This window comes from Macaca nemestrina, chromosome 5, assembly GCF_043159975.1.
Source record: "Macaca nemestrina isolate mMacNem1 chromosome 5, mMacNem.hap1, whole genome shotgun sequence".
Taxonomy (NCBI): domain Eukaryota; kingdom Metazoa; phylum Chordata; class Mammalia; order Primates; family Cercopithecidae; genus Macaca; species Macaca nemestrina.
In genome coordinates this window covers 116,501,647-116,514,840 of record NC_092129.1, presented here as the reverse complement: position 1 = coordinate 116,514,840, position 13,194 = coordinate 116,501,647, and the positions used below count along the sequence as shown (strand labels likewise).

The 13,194-nt window shown below is 38.0% G+C and overlaps 1 pseudogene; it reads left to right on the top strand.

Moving 5' to 3' along the window:
• Positions 1–12,031: 12,031 nt before the first annotated feature.
• Positions 12,032–12,979, top strand: LOC105479491 (small ribosomal subunit protein uS2-like; annotated as a pseudogene).
• Positions 12,980–13,194: the final 215 nt, after the last annotated feature.

The following is a 13,194-nucleotide window of genomic DNA, read 5'->3' as shown; positions in this document are numbered from 1 at the left end:
TCCCTTGAAGTTCCCCAACTTCTTCCCATTACTTTCATCTTTTTTAGTAGGTTTGTTAACAAATTAATCATAACTATTTTAAAGTCCTTGTCAGCTAATTTCATCATCTGATCTGTCATTCTGTTTCTATCAATCATATTTTTCTCTTGGCTATGAGTAACACTTTTCCGTTTCTTCAGATGTCTAGAAATCTTTTGCTGTATTAGATAGCACATTGCAGAGTTGTTAAAGCCACTGTTATTTTGAGGTTAGCTATTTTGGGTTTTGTTTGATTTTGCTTTTCTGGTAAATACAACTGCACCAGGTATGAATACAATATGTTTATTTGGGTTTGTTTCTGCACTATTTCATCTTATTGATCTATTTGCCCATTGAGCTTCCAGTACAAAATTCTCCTATCTTTCTGACAAGTATGAAGTTTTGTTCTAGCAAATAAATTAGTGGAGGATCAGATTACTGATATGAAAATGTAGTGTCAGGCTGTTAAAACAAACCCATTTCCATTTTGCCCTTCTACCTGAGATGTGATTCTTATTTCTAATCCATGGCCCTCTGGGTTCTGTGAACAGTCTGAGGCGTTTTCCAAATATCATTAAGTTGGTGGGAATCAAAGTCCTGAGCTCTTTCTTCCCAATATACAGGTAGCTACCAAGATCTTTGTGCAGCCTTTCTTTTTTTTTTTTTTTTTTTTTTTTTGCTTTCAAGCAGCTGTTGCTCCCCTGGGTTCCTTGGAGACTTGCTCCAAACATGTGCAGTTCTAAGTCAGACAAGGCTTTGAAAAGAGTTTGTACATAGAATTTGGAGCTCTTCCTTACTTCTCTCTTCTTTCTGGGATTTCCTACCCATGACCATACCTAGCAGTACAAAGGCAAATGAAGATCTTTATTCCAGGTGGCATGTATTCTGGTAACTGGTGGTCACCTTTAAATTTCAATTATATTTTAACATATATTTCTCTATCAAGGTAAAAAATAAACATTTATTGACATCCACATGTAAAGAGAAAGATTAATATACTTTTAACTCCTTCTTTATCCCATCTCCAAGTTTTTGTAAAATAATATATTTTTTAAAATCTAGAATGTCATTTTCTTTATTTTCTTTTTGGATATTACATATCTTCTAATTTAATACGTTATATTTTTAATATTTAAATTAAGATACATTAACATTTGTTCACATTTTTCTCATTTCTAATTTTAAATTTTTTTATCTGAATTCTTTATTTTTAATTTGGAAAACAGAAAACTCCAAGAGCTATTTTATTTTTTGCGTATTAATTTTAGTCTTTATGTATTGATACTTTTAGATTTCCCCTCCTTCTTTTTTTTTTTTTGGTTTTGTCAAATGTTTTATTGAGTGTAGACATCTGGAGTACTGTAAAACATGCATTATCTGTAGATTCAAAAAGGAGCAAGCCACACTGTCCTCACTGTCAAATGTGTCAGGCTTGGCATACATGATGGAGATTAATGAAGTATCATGAGAGTAATATGGTTCCTGAAAAGCTTCTACAATTTGGAGTAGGGTCTTAATCACGTGAAAAGCAAAGCTGTTCACATTTAGTGAACTTGTATGTCATTGGGGCGTTGGGGGGGACACAGTATTTTAATTTTAAAACAAATAAAAATAATTTATGTGTTGAAGATTCCCATCTCCCCAACTTTGTCCCATTGGTTTTCAGAAATCTTAATTTTAAAAAACTCAGATGCCTTTTGGAAGTTGTATGTTTATCTGAGCAATAACTAAATTCTATTTCTTCTTCGGTTGTTGAGGTGTGTTAAATTTGAAGAAATAATATCTCCATCTTCAACAATATAATTTCTGCCTGTTGTCTGTACTTTCTAGCAGCCTTGACTGCACCTAATTATGATTGTGATTATCACAATAATAAAAAATTATATTACACATTAAAAGCATTTTAAATTGTATTTTACTCTGTCTAGGGGAAGAAAAAAGATTTTTCTAAGAATGTGACACTCAAGTTGAGACCTGAAAGATCTAAAAGAGTATTTGGTGTGAAAGGATCATGTGTATTTGAGCACACAAATGAAATATTGTAACCAAAGGGGAGAATGAATCAAGAGATGACAAGAGAGGCAGACAGGCTCTTGTCAGTCATGCTAAAAATCTTCACATTTTTCCAAGAGCACTGAGAAGCTAGAGGAAAATTTTAGAAACAATGACCCAATCAGTCTGGGGTTTGCTGGTACTTTCTGAAATCCTGATAGAGTGAAGTATGACCCCTACTCCCTTGCTGAGCACCCATGACTCCCTCTTACTTCCAGGCATGGCCATTCTCAGAGAGGTGAGATGTTGAGATTACTACGGGAGATAACATTTATTTATGCCCAAGCAGGTTCTTCCCTAGACATGTATTTTATTGTGGGCTGGTTTCCTCACTCTGGCCCTCTCTGCACAGCATCTTGAAGACATGTGTCTTATTCTCAGCAAGCTTTCCTGTTTTGCTGCTCCTATCATACTTTTTTCAACGATTTTTAAATATTTCTTTCATTATTTCAATGACAATTGGTTGAGAGGCATGGTCATTAAACATACAGTACTTAAATCATCTTGAGATGAAATGATTTTTTCACAGACAATATATAATTTTTTTATTTTTATTTATTTATTTATTCATTTATTTATTTTTTTTATTTTTTGAGATGGAGTCTGGCTCTGTAGCCCAGGCTGGAGTGCAGTGGCACGATGTCGGCTCACTGCAAGCTCCGCCTCCCGGGTTGCCATTCTCCTGCCTCAATCTCCCCAGTAGCTGGGACTACAGGCGCCCGCCGCCACGCCCAGCTAATTTTTTGTATGTTTAGTAGAAATGGGGTTTCACCGTGTTAGCCAGGAGGGTTAACATCACGATCTCATGACCTCGTGATCCACTCGCCTTGGCCTCCCAAGTGCTAGGATTACAGACATGAGCCACCGCGCCCAGCCGACAATGTATAATTTTTAATTGTGGTAATCTGGGTGTCTGGTAGTTATCTGCATGCTCATTCCACTACAGACTGACTGGCAGTAGCAAATCTGAAAGGAATAAGGAATTTACCTTACAAATTTACTTGCACAGTGCAAAACAGTTATTTATTGCAACATTGTAAGAGCAAAAAATTGGAAACAACTCAAATGTTCACAAATGAGGAAAATTATGCTACACTCACACAATGGAATACTATACAATTCTTTAAAAGGAAGCTCTCCAAATACTGACATGGGAAGATCTCCAAGATCAGATTCAGTGAAAAGTTCAAGATTCGGGTCGGCCTAAATAAGCAGATGAGAAAATAGACATCCATATTAGGATTTCATTGTATTTGCATAAAGAACACGGAAAGGATACATACACACACACACACACACACAGAAAAAAAAGGTTACTCATAGGAGATGGAAAGAAACAAGTAGGAGCAAAACTTCTCAATGTAAACCTCTTTATATTATGATGATTTTTGAAACGTTATTTATTCAAAAAATGAATAAAATAATTTTTTAAAACCATATATATTTAAATAAATGAAGTAGAAGTACTAAGGGAAGCTACAGGAAACCTACATTTTTTTAAAAAACCATTTAACATATTATCTTTAGCAGTGGAACTGGCTGGCCATTCAATTCTGGTTTGTTTAGGATTTCTAACTGAAAATCACCTTTTAAATAAGAGCTTCTAACAATTCCTTTAGGATTTTACTCTAATGTGTTAGCTCTTTATTAAAGTAACTATGCAGTACCTACATCACATCAGGTTTCAGAAAAGCAACAAGGTTAGGCAAAGGAAAATCAGAGAACTTGATCAATACACTGCAAACTAACAACTATACCAATTTCTAACCTCGTGTGTCCTAATGAAAGGCCTTATATATATATAATATATATTGTATATATAATATTATATATTGTATATATAATATATAATTATACATTATATATAATATATATAATTGTATATATATGTTTTATTATCACTTATGCCAACTTTCACACATCATGATGGAATTTCCAAATAGTCATATACACTCTTAAAAACAACCTTGTCCAGATAGCAGTGTAATTCAGAGACATAAAGTCCTATCTTGGTTCCAAACTATATAAATTAAAGGAATATCGATCTTCAAATACTAGTACAGTAAATAAGTGAAGCTTTAGCCAGCACTACCGCAGGCATTGTTAGAAGTTTTGTCTTCATAACGGTCTCCCAAGCAAGCACTTAAATGGTGAAGCCCATTTCCTTTATAGAAATCAACTTCATCAACTTATTGACAGATTTCTTTAAGCACAGATCTCTTTCTTGAGCCTGATTACTTGCCCTGGCATAGTGATGACAGAGTGCACCATATTATCGAAACACTCATTTAAAGTAGCTATAAACACCCGCCTACAAGATGGATGCAGGTGCAAAAATGTTACTATTTTCTAACTGCCTCTTTTTTTCTGTTATGCACACTAGCCTGCAGGCAAAAGCAGAGTATTCCTTTAAGAAATGGCAGAACATGAATTCACTAGTATTAATTGCCTTACTACCAACAACACCAAGGCATTTTTAATTGACAAGCAAGTTGAAAATAGTCTTCATTGTATAAAAGACTCTTGCACAGATGGTATTAAAAAAAAAAAAAAGGTACATGACATTGGAATTCTGCAAAAGTAGCTATGGCCCATCCTTGTAGAAATATTTGCAGATTTACCCAGTCATTATTTTCATAATGTGATTTCAATGAATACAAGATGAATTACTTCATATTATTTAGCATAAAGAAAAAAATAGTTATTTTGATGATGGAAACTTTCTCAAGATGATCTTTGCAATGGATGAAATGTTTGTGTCTCCCCAAAATGCCTATGTTGAATTCTTAATCCCCAAAGTGATGGTATTAAGTGATGGGGTCTTTGAGAGGCGATTAGGGCATGAGAGTGAAGCCCTCATAAATGGGATTAATGTCTTTATAAAAGGAACCCCAGAGACTTCCCTGGCCCTCTTTCTGCCATGTGAGGACACAGTGAGAAGTCTGCAGTGTGTAACCTAAAAGATGGCCCTCACCAGAACCTACTATGCTGCCCCTTTGATCTCAGACTTCCAGCCTCCAAAACTGTGAGAAGTAAATTTTGGTTGTTTATAAGCCACCCAGTTTTAGCACTTTGTTATAACAGCCTGAACTGACTAAGACAGTCTCTTTATTCAGAAAGAGCATCGGTCTAGAAGTGAGACCAAAACAAAACACCTAGCAGAGTATCTGACACCCAGCAACTTAATAAGTGTTCACTGAATTAAAATCAGAGTTGGGTTTTGAATCTGCCACTCACCACTTTGTGAGCTTGGATATTTTGCATCTCTATCACACAGCTTTCTCATCTAATATAATGCTATCTGCCTCATAGAATAACATGTTACAATATATATAAACATTTGAATTGTTTAAAAGGAACACATTATCTCAACATTTTACTAACACTTAGAAATTACAGTTTTATTTTGAGATGTCAGAGAACATGTTGGAACGAGCCCAATAGTCAGCTATTTGCTTTAATTTACATGCTTGTGTGGACAAAACATTAACATAATTGATAAGATTTCACCATTTGGCATGATATAGATACAACTGGAAAAAATAAGCTGAGTTCTATAATTTTCTGTTTATCCCAACAGTCTTAAGCTCTAAGCAACAAAGGGCTTCCTCATGTCAGTTCAGCCCTCCCGGCACCTGAGCAAAATATTAGTAGTGGGATCAGAGGTAGGGTTTCTGCTGAGATCTACCTATACCTCGGGTGGGTTCTTAGCATCCCATATATACCTAACTGAATCGTCCTTTTTTATTCAGTTCTTCCTTATGACTTTGCCTTGATTTTCTGAGTGCTTTTCAGGTTCTATACACTACTGCAATCAGTGCCTACCCTCTGCCCCAGTTTGGTTTGGTTTTTCCCGAGATGGAGTCTTACTGTGTAACCAGGCTTCAGTGCAATGGCACGATCTCGGCTCACTGCAACCTCTGCCTCCTGGGTTCAAGTGATTCTCCTGCCTGAGCCTCCTGAGTAGCTGGGATTACAGGCACACGCCACCACGCCTGGCTAATTTTTTTGTATTTTTGTAGAGATGGGGTTTCACCATGTTGGTCAGGCTGGCCTTGAACTCCTGACATTGTGATCCGCCCACTTCGGCCTCCAAAAGTGCTGGGATTATAGTAGTGAGCCACCGCGCCCAGCCCTCAGTTTTATTAATTAGGTCCCTGATGCCCTGCCTAGTTCTAACCAGTATCCTCCTAGCAAAATTTAGACTCAGTTCTCCTCTGTCGCTGTCTGCCTACTCTCATTCCTGTCATGTCCAGGCACTGGCTAGAGAACTGATTCAGCCTGAACTAACCTTTGAAGAGCTATAATATCACCACTTGCCATATTATTCATTAATTGATCCATTAATCATCCCAAAGTCCTTTCACTTGTTGTGAGTACTATTTTACTGATAAAATTGAAAGAATTAGAAGAGAACTACCAGATTTCTACCTGCATTTATATACACATGCTCTGCCTTCTTTTTTATTGCTAAATATGAACTACCCCTGCAACCATCTAAACCAGGCCATCCACGTGAGCACTGGATTCCATCCCTTCTTTCCTACTCAAAGACATTATTATAGCAATTCTCTTCTGTCTCTCCTATATCAACATGTATTTTTCTCTACTAGTTTATTAGCATACAGATACATAAGTATTCCTTCCACACTACAAAAAAAAAAAGCAAATTTTCCTTCCTTTCATTGTCTGCTTCCTTTCTCCCACTCTGTTGCTTTGCTTTCTGTATAATAGGAAGAAAAAAGAAAAATTCTACTATGCTATCAATGCTCTCAATACTTCACTTCTGACACCAGACATGTGTGATTTTTTTCCCCATGCATCAATCCAATTCTCCTGCAGAAAAAAACTGGGTTTCCTGTAAGCTGACTAAATTCTGACACTATCTATCTGGAGATGGCATCAGATCCCACAAGTTAAGTGTTCAGTCCCACAAGACTGTCCTCCACTTCAGACACCAGTTGCAAGCAGTAGGTCCACAGATTCTGCACAACTTTTGGCCAAGTTGTCTACAAACCAGAGGTTCTTAGATACTCCCTTCTTGAGTTCAGTCATTTGCTAGAGTGGCTCACAGAATTTAGGGAAACATTTACTTAATATATCAGCAGTTCATTAAAAAGGATATAAATTAGGAACAGCCAGACGGAAAAGATGCACAGGACAAGGTCTGAGGAAAGGGGCACAGCACTCCCGTGCCCTTTCCAAGTGCACCACTCTCCAGGCACCCCCCCATGTCCAGCAATCTGGAAGCGCTCTAAACCCAGTAGGTTAGGGATTTTTATGGAGGATTCATCACATAGGCACAATTAAGCTGAAGAGGAGAATCCTGCTCTTCTGTCCCTCCCAGAGGATGGCAATGACGCTGACAGTTCCAGGCATCCAATCATGGCCTGGTCTTTCTTTTGACCAGCTCACATCCAGAAGCTCATGATGGGTCATCTCATTAGAAAAAAAGTAATACACTTCTACTGATACGGTTTGGATATGTGTGCCCTCTAAATTTCATGTTGAAATATAATCCCCAGTATTGAAGGTGGTGCTTGGTGGAAGGTGATTGAATCATGCAGGCAGATCCCTCATGGCTTGGTGTTGTCCTTGTGATAGTGAGTGAGCTCCCATGCAATCTGGTTGTTTAAAGTGTGTAGCATTTCCCCCACTCTCTCTCTCTCTCTCTTGCTCCTTCTCTCACCATGTGACATTCAAGCTCCTGCCTTGCCTTCCACCATGAGTAAAAGCTCCCTGAGTCCTCTCCAGAAGGCAAGCAGATGCTTGCACCATGCTTGTACAGCCTGCAGAACCTTCAGCCAATCAAATATCTTTTCTTTATAAATTACCCAGTCATAGGTAATTTCTTTATAGCAATGCAAGAATGGCCTAACACAGCTATCACCCAGGAAATTCCAAGGGATTAGGAGCTCTGTTTCAGGAACTAGCGATGAAGATAAATATGTGTACTTCTTATTTTAAAGTACAATATCACACTTTCCTAGCACATAATGTCTTGAAAGCATTGTGTTTACCCACTGTCTCCAATTATTCTCTTCCTATTCTCTTTTAAACCCACTCCACTGTGTCTGGAGACGGAGTCTCACTCTGACACCCAGGCTGGAGCACAGTGGTGCCATCTCGGCTCACTGCAACCTCAGCCCCCCAAGTTCAAGCAATTCTCTGCCTCAGCCTCCCAAGTAGCTGGGATTACAGGGGCCGGCCAGCATGCCCGGATAATTTTTGTATCTTTAGTAGAGACGGGGTTTCACCGTCTTGGCCAGGCTGGTCTTCAACTGCTGATCTCGTGATCCACATGCCTCGACCCCTCAAAGTGCTGGGATAACAGATGTGAGCCACTGTACCCGGCCTCCACCGTGTCTTTTACACTGAACTTCACCAAATTTACTCCTCTCTAGGTCACCAGTGACATTCACATTGCCTATTGTTGTTTCTCAGTCCTCATGCTCCTTGGCCTCGGGGCAGCATCTGACATGGGTGAGCACTCTTCCTCTATACACTTGGCCAAGCTGCTCCTCCAGTGGAAGAGTCCTCCCTCCTCTGCAACACTTAATCCAGGAAACCCCTTGGTTCAGCCTTTAAAATGTATCTAGGATCTGACCATGCTCACCATGTCCACTACTAATACTTACCTGGAGTCACTATCACCTCTATCTAAATTATTGTGATGACACCCTAACTAGTCTTTCTGTTTCCACCCTCCCACATTAGAATCTCTTCAACACATCACCCAAAGCAATTCCTTTAACATACAAGTCAGATGGTGTCTTTCCGCTCACGATCTTCCAAAGGTTTTCCATCTACCAGGACCTGCGGGATGTGGTTGCCAGTTCTTTCCCCTGAGACCCTCTTCTCATAGGTTCTGCTCCAGCACTTGAATCGTGTTACTTTTCTCAAACATGCCGCCAGGAGACTCCGTCTCACCTTGTGGTGCCACCGTGTGTTATTGCTCACTTCTACCCCCAGGTCTTCTGTGAGTATAACTGCGTGGAGAAACAGAAACACATGTAGAACCCGAGCTGTAAGGGAATCACAACGTTTAATTTGTAGCTGGCCAGCTACAAATGTAGGGAGGCCATCTAGAAGGGGAAAGAAATGGTGCAGAGTAGGCCAATCTGGTTGATATGCCACAGGAATGGAATAATAACTAGAGTTTCGTGAGAAAGAAAGTTAGTGGAAATTAATCATAATTTACTTCACATTAACACAAGAAAACAGAGAGGCTGCCTTTGGATACTAAAAAATCAATAAAATAGCATGAATATATTACTAACAATAAAAATAAGTTTTACCTTTCTGTATTAAGACTTTTTTTTCTGTAAGCAACAACATTTCCAGATTGCTTTCAGGTAACAAATAAAATGGATCACCCCACATAAACTGGCTATTTATTAATTATACATCAAAAATTTGAATAGTATAATGGATACATCTGTGAGTTACATAAGTGAAATGGTAAACTTAGTAGGTCCTTTATACATATGTACACTGCTCTTTCATCATTCTCAAAAGTGATTTCTCATTTCAAAATTTCACAAAATTGCAAGAACTTTCTCTGATGAAGAAAAAAATTGTGCTTACCTCAGGTTGTGTAACAAAGAGGTTCGTAATGACTGGCTCAATGCTACATGCACAATCATAGGTAAATTCCAAGAACTTGGTATATCTATTAATAAGATCATTCTGATTCACCTTTAAATGGAAGGTATATGGTTGTTCACAACAAGGACTTGTTTTTCTTAAGCATTCTTAAGCAAGAAAAGCAAGGTGTGCTTTTCTTATTAAGTGGGGGTGGGCAAAGTATTTTATATTTTATTCATTTCCTTATGGCAGGTTTTATAGTTTAATAATTCCAAGATCCAACAGTAACATCAAAACAGTGACTTGATATTACTTTCTGCTATTATTACATTTCTTCCACACCACCACACCAGTCTTCTCGGATTCCATTCAATCACTGATGAGACCACCAACACAGCTCAAAAATGTTTTGCCACTGGATCATTTCCAGGATTGTTGTGGTACTTTCCTCAGAAATAGGTTTGTTTCTCTGGCTAATATTTCTCACACATTTCGGATATCAGAATTCACAATATTCTACCTCCAAGTCATTTCAAACATTCTTTTTTTCTGGGACCAGCAAAAATAATGTAACTAATTTCTCCATCGTTTTCTATAGGATAGGAGGGCTGCCTTTTTTGTTGTACTTTCTTCCTAAATGCTATTTTACTTTATTTTTATAACTTTGTAGCTTCTTATTTTCATGATTTTGTTGCTTCTTCGTAGTACATTAAATGAATAAGTATTGACATCTATAATGGAAGAAATTGAAGTAGATTGCTTCAATGGCTTCATTGAAGAAGAGAGCCTTCTAATAAAAATGATAAATTTTTAATCCCAGGATTAGCTTCAGTCTGACAAGTAATGTTTCAAGGAGTTTTCTCTACTTTGTTACCTTTTGACAATAGCTGCTGATTGTTAAAGAAAGCAATTGGCAAATACTTAGTATGCATTTACTAAATGACAAAAATATTTTGGATAAGAGATGCAAATAACAATAATAATTTTGTTGCAAATTATAGATATATAAAACATTAAATTATGCCTTTATATCTTAGTGCTAACTAAAAGTAGAACAACTAAAAGGAATTATATACAATAACCAAGTGAGATTTATCTTAGATAGGCATAGCTGGTTCAACTTTCAAAAATCAATCACATCAACAGCCTAAAGGAGAAAAATCATATGATCATACCAACTGATGTGGAAAATGCATTTAAAAACAATTCAGCACCCATTCACAACACAGACTCTCAGCAAACTAGAATTACTTCAACCTAATGAAGAACATCTACAAAAACTATACAGTTTTTAATATATTATGCTTATTGGGAGAAATTGGATACTGTCTTATTAAGGTTGAGAAGAAGTCAAGAATGTCTTCTCTCATCATTGCTATTCAATATTGTACTGAAAGTCCTGGCTAGTATGATAAGATGAGAAAAGGAAATAAAATGAACACAGATTAGGAAGAAAGAAATACAATTTCCTTTTCACAGATTACATGGTTGTCTGTGTAGAAAATCCCAAAGGATTGACAGGAAAATTCTTGGAATTAATATGCAATTATAGCAAGGTTGTAGGATACGAAGTTCATATACCAATGTTTATTGCTTCCCTACATACTAGAAATGAACAATTAGAGTTTGAAATTGAAAATACAATAGCATTTACAATAGCACCCCAAAAGTGAATACATCAAAATATATCCAGCAGAATACTCAGGCTTTTCATGCTGAAAAGTGCAAAACTCTGATGAAGAAAATCAAAGATATCTAAACAAATGTTGAGATATTTCATATTCATTTATTAGAAACTTAATATTTTAAGATGTCAATTTCACCTATAGATTCAAAGAAATCCCAATCAATATCCCAAGTAGCAATTTTGTGCATATTGCAAACTGATTCTAAGTTATACAGAAAGACAAAAGATCCCAAATAACTGACACACTCCTGAAGGAGAAGAAAGTTGCAAAACTGACCCTACTAGACTTCAAGACTTCCTAAGCTACCAAAATCAGAACAGTCTGGTACTGGTGAAAAAAATAGGCACATATTAATAAATCACTGAAAAAGAATAGAAAGCCTGGTAATAGATCCACACATGTGGAGCCAGCTGATCTTTCACAAAGGAGTAAAGGCAATTCAAAGAATCATCTTTTCAACAAATGAAGTAGGAACGAAGAAATTTTAGATGCAACACAAAAGGATCATCTGTAAAAGAAAAATGTGAGATGCTATTAAAATTAAAAACATCTTTGTGAAAGACACAAGAAAATGAAAAAGCAAGCCCCAGACTGAGTGATAATTTTGGCAAACACATATCTGATAAAGGACTGTTATCTAAAATATGCAAAGTACCCTTAAAACTAATATGTAATTCCGCACTACCTACAGAGGGGTCCATACGGCGTTGTTCTGGATTCCCGTCGTAACTTAAAGGGAAACTTTCACAATGTCCGGAGCCCTTGATGTCCTGCAAATGAAGGAGGAGGATGTCCTTAAGTTCCTTGCAGCAGGAACCCACTTAGGTGGCACCAATCTTGACTTCCAGATGGAACAGTACATCTATAAAAGGAAAAGTGATGGCATCTACATCATAAATCTGAAGAGGACCTGGGAGAAGCTTCTGCTGGTGGCTCGTGCCATTGTTGCCATTGAAAACCCTGCTGATGTCAGTGTTATATCCTCCAGGAATACTGGCTAGAGGGCCGGCCGTGCTGAAGTTTGCTGCTGCCACTGGAGCCACTCCAATTGCTGGCCGCTTCACTCCTGGAACCTTCACTAACCAGATCCAGGCAGCCCTCCGGGAGCCACCGCTTCTTGTGGTTACTGACCCCAGGGCTGACCACCAGCCTCTCACGGAGGCATCTTATGTTAACTTACCTACCATTGCTCTGTGTAACACAGATTCTCCTCTGCGCTATGTGGACATTGCCATCCCATGCAGCAACAAGGGAGCTCACTCAGTGGGTTTGATGTGGTGGATGCTGGCTCGGGAAGTTCTGCACATGCGTGGCACCATTTCCCGTGAACACCCGTGGGAGGTCATGCCTGATCTCTACTTCTACAGAGATCCTGAAGAGATTGAAAAAAAGAGCAGGCTGCTGCTGAAAAGGCAGTGACCAAGGAGGAATTTCAGGGTGAATGGACTGCTCCAGCTCCTGAGTTCACTGCTACTCAGCCTGAGGTTGCAGACTGGTCTGAAGGTGTGCAGGTGCCCTCTGTGCCTATTCAGCAGTTCCCTACTGAAGACTGGAGTGCTCAGCCTGCCACGGAAGACTGATCTGCAGCTCCCACTGCTCAGGCCACTGAATGGGTAGAAGCAACCATTGAATAGTCTTAAGCTGTTCTTGCACGGGCTCTTAAGCAACATGGAAAAATGGTTGATAGAAAATAAACATCAGTTTCTAAAACAAACAAACAAAAACAAACAAACAAAACTAATATGTAATTATAGCAACACTAAAAAACAAACAACCAATTAAAAAGTAAGCAAAAGATCTGAATAGACGCTTGAATAATGAAGATACACAGACAGCAAATAAGTATATA